Raw genomic sequence first — 10,570 nt, 5'->3', positions numbered from 1 at the left:
AGATGCCAAAGTAGGTAAGAGATGGGCACTCTGAAAGCTGTTTGCTTAGTTGTTAGCAGCAGCACGCCATATGGAGTTACGTACATACAGGAATCCCGCACAGAGCGTTGCGTCTCCATCTCGGGTACTGACAGGCCCTGCAACTGCACGGGATCAATTAAAAAAATTAATCACATTTTCTTGACAGGCGCAGAATTTTCAGAAATGCAAAAAAACTTTATTCAGACAAAGGAAAGTGACCTATCTGCAGCAGTAGCACTAGTAAAATTAAATCCTCAGCTAAAATGAAAATAGATTTCCTTCACAACAAAGTCCTGTAAAAGTGACATTGTTCTTACATGTTTAAAATAATTCACACATCTAAGTTTCTAGATGGTAGACCATAGTGATAGCATACTAAATTAAAGTAAATTAAGTGCTGCGTGTGTTTTTATTAGACGTGGTGTCAGGTGGAGATCCCCGTTTGTAGTTTAGCCATGGGGCCAAGATATGACTTACTGCGTTACCTTATGCCACCTTCATGCCGTGTAGGATCTTAGTGACTCTGGTGGAGTGCTGCACAGCAAAACTTGGGGTGCCTGCCCTGAACGACCAAGGGGTCGTTGTAAGATTCGGCACTCCTCGTGGTTCCTCATGGGATTCATGCAAGCAGGTTGGACCTGGACTGGCATTTCAGTGACCCGTACTGGCTGGCGTTTCCTAGAAGGTAGAAAATGTCTGTCTGGGCAACAGCCTGCAAAGTCACACAACCATATTTTACCTTTTATTCCCATCATGCAAATCAAGGAGAAACTGGTGCCCAGCGACAGGACAAGAGGTAATGGGCACAAACGAGCACAGAAAGTTCCACATAAACATGAGGAGGAACTTCTTTACCCTGAGGGTGGCAGAGCAGTGGCACAGGCTGCCCAGAGGGATGGTGGAGTCTCCGTCTCTGGAGACATTCCAAACCCGCCTGGACGCGTTCCTGTGCAACCTGCTCTGGGTGACCCTGCTCTGGCAGGGGGTTGGACTAGATGATCTCCAGAGGTCCCTTACAACCCCTGCCATCCTGTGATTCTGTAGGGCCTCTTTCAAGATTAATATAGTCTGTTGCAAAACTAGAAGTTGAACCATACAAACAACCCTTCCTGGGGAAAAACTTCTTTTAAAAAAAAAAGTGTATGGATTTTGTTACTTCAACATAACACTGCAACAGTTGTCATATGATATTTTGAACAGATAAAATTATTAACATGATAATTCTGTTATCTCTAAAATAATTTCAGTATGTTTGACCAATCTGCTGCAGTCAGGTATCTGTAATGGCTCCATCCCAGATTATATGGACATGCTGGAATGTGTCCAGAGAAGGGCCATGAGGATGATGAGAGGGCTGGAGCACCTCTCCTATGAGGACAGGCTGAGAGAGTTGGGGTTGTTCAGTCTGCAGAAAAGAAGGCTCCGAGGAGACCTTATAGCAGCCTTCCAGTACCTGAAGGGGGCCTACTGGAGAGATGGGGAGGGACTTTTTAGGATGTCGGGTAATGGTAGGACTAGAGGGAATGGATTAAAACTAGAGATGGGACGATTCAGACTGGACGTTAGGAAGAAGTTCTTCACCATGAGGGTGGTGAGACACTGGAACAGGTTGCCCAGAGAGGTGGTGGAAGCCCCATCCCTGGAAGTTTTTAAGGCCACGCTGGATGGGGCTCGGAGCAACCTGATCTAATGGGAGGCGTCCCTGCCCATGGCAGGGGTGTTGGAACTGGATGATCTTTAAGGTCCCTTCCAACCCTAACGATTCTATGATTCTATACCAATTCTAAACCAAGTAAGAGGAGTTGAAAGAATTTTTTTTCCTCTTATCCATGAGGGGGTGAGAGAGAGTATTCTCTGTTGAAGGACCCAAACAAGCAATTCGTATGTGTAAAAGCACAAACCAGTTTGAGGAGGAAAAACAAATATTTAATCTGCAAAAACATTGCAACATGTTGCAAATAATACAGTTAAATACTGCAATTACTGTAAATAAAATTCAAGGGGCGGTCAAAATACTCCTAGCGCCATTTTGCACAGTGGTTTGCTTAAGATAGCCATTTTATGGGCACATCTTCCTATTAGACACACGAGGGAAAATCTTTGGTTCTTTAGGAAGCCTTTTTAAAGGGGGCTTAAGAAACCTCCAAAACCTGTTTTTAGAACCCTGTTTGCATTAATTTTATCTTGGAAGATTAATTATTTTACAGAAATTGACTTTCAAAAAAGATAGGGCTGACTGTGTTCTGTAGTGCTGCTTATGTTGCTTATTTCTGAGAGGTAGGCTTCAGCTTTTAGCATCTCCGTACTGTCTTTCTGATATTGGCCCCACACCGGAAAAAAATACAGAAACGTTAAAGGAGGCACTTGTGAGATTCTTTCCTATATAAGAAGTCTTTTGAACATTTCTTCTTGGAGAAGAGCTTTAAGGCATAGGCTTAAATTCCTTCCTGTTGTGTGTGGACACCTTTGGGGGAATTAGAGAAGGGCACTTATTAGTAACATCATTCCTTTAGGATTTGTATGTCATTCTTTTGAAATATCACAATGTTTTGGATTTGACACCAGCAGATATTAGCCAATTTCAAGAGCTGTGTTTTTAAAAAAACCAACAAACTCCAATGGCTTCAGCAGAAGTATTTTATAATGGTCCACATAGAACCCAGTGCAATTACACAGTTCCTAGGCTAAACTGTTCCTTATTTACATTTCTCTTGCAGGTATTTGTCTTGCATAATCAAAGTAAAGCCCTGGGAGGTTTGAATTCTGCTCACTGCGTAATTTTGAATGTGGGTACAAGTTCTGCAGTCTTGGAAACTGTCTCCTGTTTGCATTCCTGCAATGTTTGTTGCTGAAAAGCTGCCGTCGCTGTCTCTGTGGTTCACCTTCCCTGAAGACTAACAGGGCTAACGCGATGGTGAATGTAATACTCAGCACGCATTCAAGGTCAGAAAGGCAAAGAATTAAAACAGGGGGAAAAGACTGGAACTGGAGTTCAAGACCTGAATAACAGAAAAGCCAGACTTCTCCCCCAAAGTCCAGTAAGATTTTTGGGCGCACATTTTCTCTAGAATTTTTCTGCCATTGAAAGCTTTAGTTTCATCAAGGCTTGGCTGGGCCCAGCCTGGACCATCCTCTGTGATACTGGTCAGAAGAGGATACAATAGTAAAACAGCGCTCAGTGAGAAAAGTTTGCTCTTTTCAAACTAGTGGGTATGTAGAAAGCACCCCTGATTAAATCATACCTCTTTGACACAGATTTGTAAAAAAAGTGGTAGTGCCAAGAGTTAGGCTTTCCACGGAAGTGAATTCCACACACTTGATTTTTTAGGAAGCAGATCTCATTCCAGTCTCAAGCCACATTTTCACAGGCTTTGCTACTATGGTGAACATCTGGGAGACATCTGCCATAAAATGAAGGCTGAAACTGTAAACACTTGTATAATCCAGTAATGTGTACTTGTCTCTGCAGGGTATTGCCACAGAATAATTTTGTTTCTGAAAAGAAAGCCCTCAAGTTTTTCCCTGTCATTAATCCCTTTGAAAGGAAGAACAGGAATCATTCACGAGATCTGCACTGCCTTCAAATAGATGGACAGGGACAGGAGAACACACACTGTTTCTTTCTTAGGAATCCACTCAGGAGCCCTTTACAGCAAGAGCGGAAGAAATTGCTGTTTGATGTTCGCAGCCTGCCAGATTGGCCGCTGACGGCCTGAACTCCAACATGGTTGTTTGCCAAGAATAGGAAGTATTGCATTGCAATGTGATGCCAGGCGCACAGGAATTTGCAGTTGATCACTGGCACATTTAGGGCTTGCACATGATACAGACATTTTTGCTGATTATTTCTAACCAGCTGCGGACAGAGATGTTAACTGGCCGAGGAGCCTACCATGCTGATAATGATAGGCGGCTCATGTATCTGCCAGGACCAGATGGCAGCTTTTAGTTTTTGCCCATTTATCTCGTGCAATCTTTATATTTTTTCTCTATCAGTTTAGCTTATTTAAATATAGAGGTTGTTAGTTGCCCTGGAGAAAAATCTTTGCTATCAAACATACTGGTATCTTGCTGGATGTTTTTCACTATATCGTTTTGGTAATTTATGCAAAACGTTTTTTCTCTTTCAGTAGCAGGGTACCAAATCTGAGAAGATGAAGGGTCCTCATAAGAAATCAACTCGTATGAAGCATCTTGCTTTCACTTAGGTGAGAGACTGAAATGAGTCCAAAACATCCTTATTTTCTGGCCTTCCCTTTCCAGAAGCCCAAGTCCAGATTCTGTGGCTTACACATAATTGCACTGCTCATGTCATGCTAATGGGCTGTAGTCTTAGGCTCCTGTTTTATCTCTTTTGCATTTGATATAGTTTTGGGGGACTGCCTTAGAACTGCTGCTGTTTGCTGAGAGGATCTTAAGCTGGTTTCCAGAAAATAATTGGTCATTATTCATGTTCCAAGAATGGAAGCTAGTGATTAATTTCCTCTTAATTTTTCTAACTTTGGCCATTTGTGTGAATTGCAGTTCTGGAGGAATGTATGAGGGGCTTAGGCTTCTCTTTTTTCTTTTTCTTTTTTTTTTCTTTTTTAGATACCTATGGGTGCTAAACCAACAATGTACTTCAGTAGTAAATGCGAAATCTAGCAAACCTAGGTTCGTTCTGAAACTGCTGATGAAAGTGTGGTATGAAATCCTGGTCCCGCTGATGTCTGCTAATTTTGTCCTACCATTATATTTTTGTACTAAGGAGGAAAACCAGGAAACCTTCAGAATTACCTAGGTTAGCCGTTTCTGCTATTCACAATGCTCAAAGCTCAATAGTGCAGAGAATTGTCCCCTAACAGCACAGGCCAAATCAAGGGCAAGTTAGAAGGGAATTTCCATCCTGGAACAGAACTAACATCTCTCAGGCTCCTGAAATCTGTCTTCTATTATTATTACTATTTTGCTATTTAGTGAAACGACAGTAAATGGAAAAAATTACAGAGTTTATTTTTGAACTTACTGAATTTCATTCAGATTTGTAAAGGTTAATTTAAAGTAGAAAATCTTTCTGTAACCACTGAAGGAAAAGAACAAAATGAAATTACCATTACCCAGGTAACACGACTAGAAATAGACGCGGTATTAGTCAACTTAGCATGTACTCCCTGCAGCTTGAACTCAAATGCAAATCTGTTCTGTTTTGAGCACAGCGGTGGCCTGACTTCCCACTGCTTTGTGTGCACATTTCCCCAGGGAATAAGCTGTGTAGCGACGACGTAGCTTTGCCAAGCCGATATCCCCGAGCAGCGGGAGCTGAAGCAAGTGACTCATGACTGCAAGACGACAGCATGTGATGCAAGACACGCGCAGGACAAACTGCTGAGAGATGCAGGTCATGGCTGAGAGGTTCACTCCCGCTGCCAGGAAAGGCCATGTTCTTTTCCAGCTGTTACCATGTCTTATAAAACAAATATACATAGTGTGGCATTTCGGATCCAAAATCTATATCAAACAATTTTCAAGGTTAAATGTTAAAAACTGTGTGCAGAATTGCTTGCAAAATCAAAATGTTAAAAACAATGAAATAACACCGGTTTCTTCCCTCTTTTCCCCCAAGTGCCTTAAAAATGAAGCAAAAGCAAAATGAAAACGTTTGTATGCATTTCTCTAAAGCTGTTAATCATGACCACATGCCACGTTGTGCTGTATTGCACCATAACTGCTTGCATCTCCTACCTCTTTGCTTGCCACAGTAGGGTTTTGGTCTGCTGCTAGAAATACCTTCGTTGGCGAAGAGGTATGTACATTTACTCAGCTACCTCTTTAATGCTGGTGAATGGGTATTCAAGGAGAAAAGGGGGTACCTGGGATTAAGCTCCTGATAATAATGAGTTACTTTTCCCCAGTATTAGGTAGCAGATACTAAGTGCAATAGGACTGGATCCTGAGGGCATAAGCGTGGTCATTCAGGACAAAACCGCAAGCTGATCCTAGGCACTGTAGCTCCTGTAGCCAGCCAAAGGAGGCCTTCTGCTTCCTTTTCATTAACTTCAGCCATTTTGTTAAATGGACACTGAAACCAAAATGTGCATACATCTGCACCGTTCAAACTATTTCTGTACAGTTACCGGGAATTGTACTAATATAAAGGGTGTTTCTGCTTAGAATTTCACAGCAGAGTCTTGCGTTGTTTTAAAGAGGAGTATTTTTAGGTTTCTGAAGGAGATAAGGATCAAGAATGCCACGCTATACAGTGCTGTTCAACTGTGACAGTGATGCCACATTTTACAAAGAACTTTGTTATCGCTGTCCTGTCTCTCAGCTTGACACCCGGCCCCTTGCATGTTTTTTGTAGGAGCAGTTCCATTTACTTCAATAAAACAACTGATGTGAGGATTGCAAGACTGGGCCTGACATTTGGAGGCTGATACATTGCATGATCTCCTCCCTGAGGCCCCATTTTGCAAAAATGCTCAGAATATATGGAGCTTTAGCCAGTCAGTGAAAGAGAACAGGTCTGAGTCGCAGGTATAAGAGAATGGATAGCCCGGTGTTACTCTTCTGATCATGTCATCTCTTAATATATTAAAAGACTTCTTTTTTTCTAAATGGCTACAATGCCAAGGCTACTCTGAGGTGTGGGAAAGATTGTATAGGCCCTTGTTCTGCAGGTTTCAAAGGCCATAAGAGAAGGGAGCATCCAGCAGTTTGCGTGATTGGATCTGGAGTACAGAAGTACACATATCACTTTCATTATGAGGACTGTTACAAGGACTGTTTCTCTCAATTCTATTTAAAGAAGTTGGGGCATCTACAAGTATGGTTCTCTGCATTATAATCGCTAGTGGAGTCAATATCGATTTAAGTCCAACAGTTTTTCTGCAGGCTGTTTTTTCACCAGAGCTGAGAGCATGTCAACCTTGTTAGTTTGCAGTTCTATTTCATGCTAGCTTTTGGAGAAACATCACTGATGGGTGCTTTTTGTACTAGAGAGTGCAGCCCCCCTGCCTGTCAAAGGGTTTAGAATGGCCTTTTTAATTCCCCCATGGAGAACAGCTTTGATGGCAAGTTTCAATAATCTGCTTGCTTTTGCTGAGAAAATGGCTCCTTCTCTGCCATTATTGACAATTCCTGACAAAGTTAATCATTTTAATATGGGCTAAGTGAAAATTTGACCTGAAACAAAACTAACACCCCCCTCCTACAACAAATGCTGCTCATACTTTATTATTACTATTACAATCATAAATTGGTACTTTACAATCTGTCTTAGCAAACATTCAACTGACTAGCAAAAATCAGTATCTTAAATACAGATGGTCTTCTGACTGGCGAGTTGACAATTATTACTCTCCACTGGTCCAGTTCTGCTGTCTTGAAGAGTTGTTGAGAAAACGAAAGGCTATTGATAGGATTTTTACATAACCTTGACCTTTTATTTTCTGTCAATGCCTACAATGATTTAGGGAATCCATATACAATTTACAAAATCTGATTTAAGATCCTCTCTCTATGCATCTTTTATCAAGTTGAGTGTGTCATATTCTTGGCAGCCCCATATCTTTTCTGTTGTGCTCATGTAGAAAATCTGGACTTCAGGAGACCTTGGTAGTTAATGTCGTCTGTCCCCCATTCCAATACAAACTTAAATATAGCTATCAATATTTATAAAAATATTTCTTCCACTAGTTATGAAACACAAACAAACTGAAGATAAAAACTCATCAGTCTTCCAAAGCAATCTCTTCCTGTGCTGTTGATAATCCTTTGCATAATGGAGGTATTATGGACATCAGTTTATTCCCTTCTGCTCCTTCACAGAACTGTGTTATATGTATTTGTAGACTGTTACTAGAATAGAGCTTTCATTAAGCTAAAGAAAGCATTTCCTTCTAGGTTGTGTGTCCTGAGACTTGGATCCTTCTTACTGCCTCTCACATTGTTCTTTCATGAAATGTTGTTCCAAAAACTAGGCAGTATTCCCCCAGAGACCCCCTACCAGTGCTGAATATGCAGCAAGGATTACTTCATGTGTCTTGCCGACTATATTGTTGTTTATACAGTCCAAAAGCTGATTACCTTTATTGCAATATTGTGACATTGTTGACCCATGTTAAGCTTGTTATTCACTGTAATCTCACAATTTCTTCATGCATAGTGAGTTGGAATTCCAAAGGGTAACAACACAGACCTAGGAAGGCAATGTCCTGTGCAACAAGTGGCCCGTAAAGGTGTTTTTCCTGTCTGGCCAGGAGCAAAGAAGGTGGGTAAAGATGTGTATCTTCCTGGATGGATGGATGGCCAATTGTCATGTGTGTTATTGCCTCAGGTCTGCCATGGGGTGTATTACTTTTTGGTGTATTGACAGGCTGAGCAGACAACTGGGGGAGATGTGAGAAGGACTTAGAGGAGCTGTAGAAGGAGAGAGCACAGGAGGAACAAGGAACATTTGTGGAAGAAACATTGCCAGTTGTTAATAAAGTGTTGTCTTTCTGACTATTCTCTCTCTTTATCAAATTATGATAATTCATGATTTTCAGAAAACATTCTGCTCTGACCAAGAACTGGTTTGAGAGATCAGGTTACCTTAAAAAAAACCCCATAAAACTCCATGCACCACCCAGTGACGAGGTCAGGAGCTTGAGAAGGTATCATCCCAGTACTACAGAAGCAGCTGTAGTAGGAATCCTAAGACAGCTTCTCTATTGCCTACATTTGACCTAACCTGGCCTGCCTTTTTATTTTTGTCCTAATGAAGCCCTTTGTCACACATTGAATGGTTATTTGCTCTTTCAGTAGTACTAGTGACCCCCAGATTTGGAGGAGTACCTGGGAGTTGATTTTTTTCAAACAGAACAGGCTTGAGAAGGATAGCATAACAGAATGCATGATGACTACGGAGTTGAAGTCTAGCTTCATTTCTCTTTCTAAGACACACATTCTTTTTTATGAGGAAGGGGCCTGACTTCTTAAAGAATAAATAAGGCAAAATCTTTAAAAAACCACTGCTCAGAAACTGAGTGCTCACATTTAAATGAGCTGCTTTCTGGAAGGGAAGAAGAATTGTTTTCTGGTCTTTGTTTTGCTTGTGGCAACTTCTTTAGTGTATAGACAATATAGGTTCCCCCATATTTTGAAAAGTGTTGGAGCTCAGTACTGTTGAGTCACCCCCTTGCTTACGTTTGGTTATGTGTGCAAGTTCTACTCCTTAATCCATGAAAAAGACTTAGAATTTTACAGTTTAGAGTATAAAGGGAGGCTTCAGATGTTGCTCTGGGATAAGCATAAAGATTTCTGGGAGTACTTGCCTTTGCTAGACCTTTCAGAATATTAGGGAGAAGGTATCAATCCTGCATAGAATGGGTTTCTCCACTTGGTTGGAGAAACAGCATGTGTGTTCCCCTGGAACAAATACTCTTTCACTGCCAGCAGCTGCAGAGGAAAGCAGAGCTCTGCATTTTCACCCTCCCTGCCTTCCTACAAAGGGCCTCAGGGTTATCACTCTCACAGACCTCATCAGTCTGAAAGGAAGGTGTAGCAAGGTTGGGATTGGTCTCTTCTCCCAAGTAACAAGTGATAGGACAAGAGGAAATGGCCTCAAGTTGTGCCAGGGGAGGTTTAGATTGGGTATTAGGAAAAATTTCTTCACTGAAAGGGTTATCAAACATGGGAAGAGGCTGCCCAGAGAAGTGGCTGAGTCACCATCCCTGGAGGTATTTAAAAGACATGTTGATGTGGTGCTGAGGGACATGGTTTAGTGGTGGACTTGGCAGTGTTAGGTTAACAGTTGGACTTGATGATCTTAAAGTTCTTTTCCAACCTAAATGATTCTATGATTGCTACCCATGCTGCAGTTTTCTCCCTTAGGTGTACAAGCAGCCTGGTATCAGCTGTGCTGATGGGAGCTTTCCTGAAGCCTGTTCCTTGCTTTGACTATGTGGTCTACTAGGTGCAGGAGTAGCAGCTGTATAAAACCTAAGAGCAAGTATTAACAAACGTGTGAGGTGTGCTTTCCTTCTTAGGGGAGGAACTTGCTCCAGTAAGAATGTCAGACATTGTCAGACATGCTTGGGCAGTTTTTAGAAAAAACAGCTGTAAATTCCCGAACCCTTGCTGGCATCTTCTTTGGACAGTATATCATTATCAGGAAGGGAAAGATACAGCTGGTGTTGGCACTACAGAGACAAACCATTAATGTCATTGCACAACTCTCTTAGTTGAGGCCCAGATGTGGAACCCACAAGACAGATCTTCTTGTGTCATCCCCAAAAGGCACATATGCCAGTATGTATGTATCATATGCTTAAAAGGTCAAAGTGGAGCATTAAGCTCTATTGCCGAGGAAGGGTGGAAAAGCAGGGAAAAAGGACATCTGTATTCCAACAATTGCTCTCCAAGCTAGAGGAAGGCCAAAGAAACTTTATTCTTCAGCGTATCAAGAGATATGGAAAAACACAGGATAACAGCACTTCAGCGTTTGTTGCGTCGTGTTTGTGGAGGCTTCGAGAGCAGCAAAATGGAGGCACAGATGCATTCCGTTCCGCAGTAGCCACTCCCTTGAAAA

Source organism: Chroicocephalus ridibundus, chromosome 1 (assembly GCF_963924245.1).
Source record: "Chroicocephalus ridibundus chromosome 1, bChrRid1.1, whole genome shotgun sequence".
NCBI lineage: Eukaryota > Metazoa > Chordata > Aves > Charadriiformes > Laridae > Chroicocephalus > Chroicocephalus ridibundus.
Note: the sequence above shows the minus strand (reverse complement) of the source record.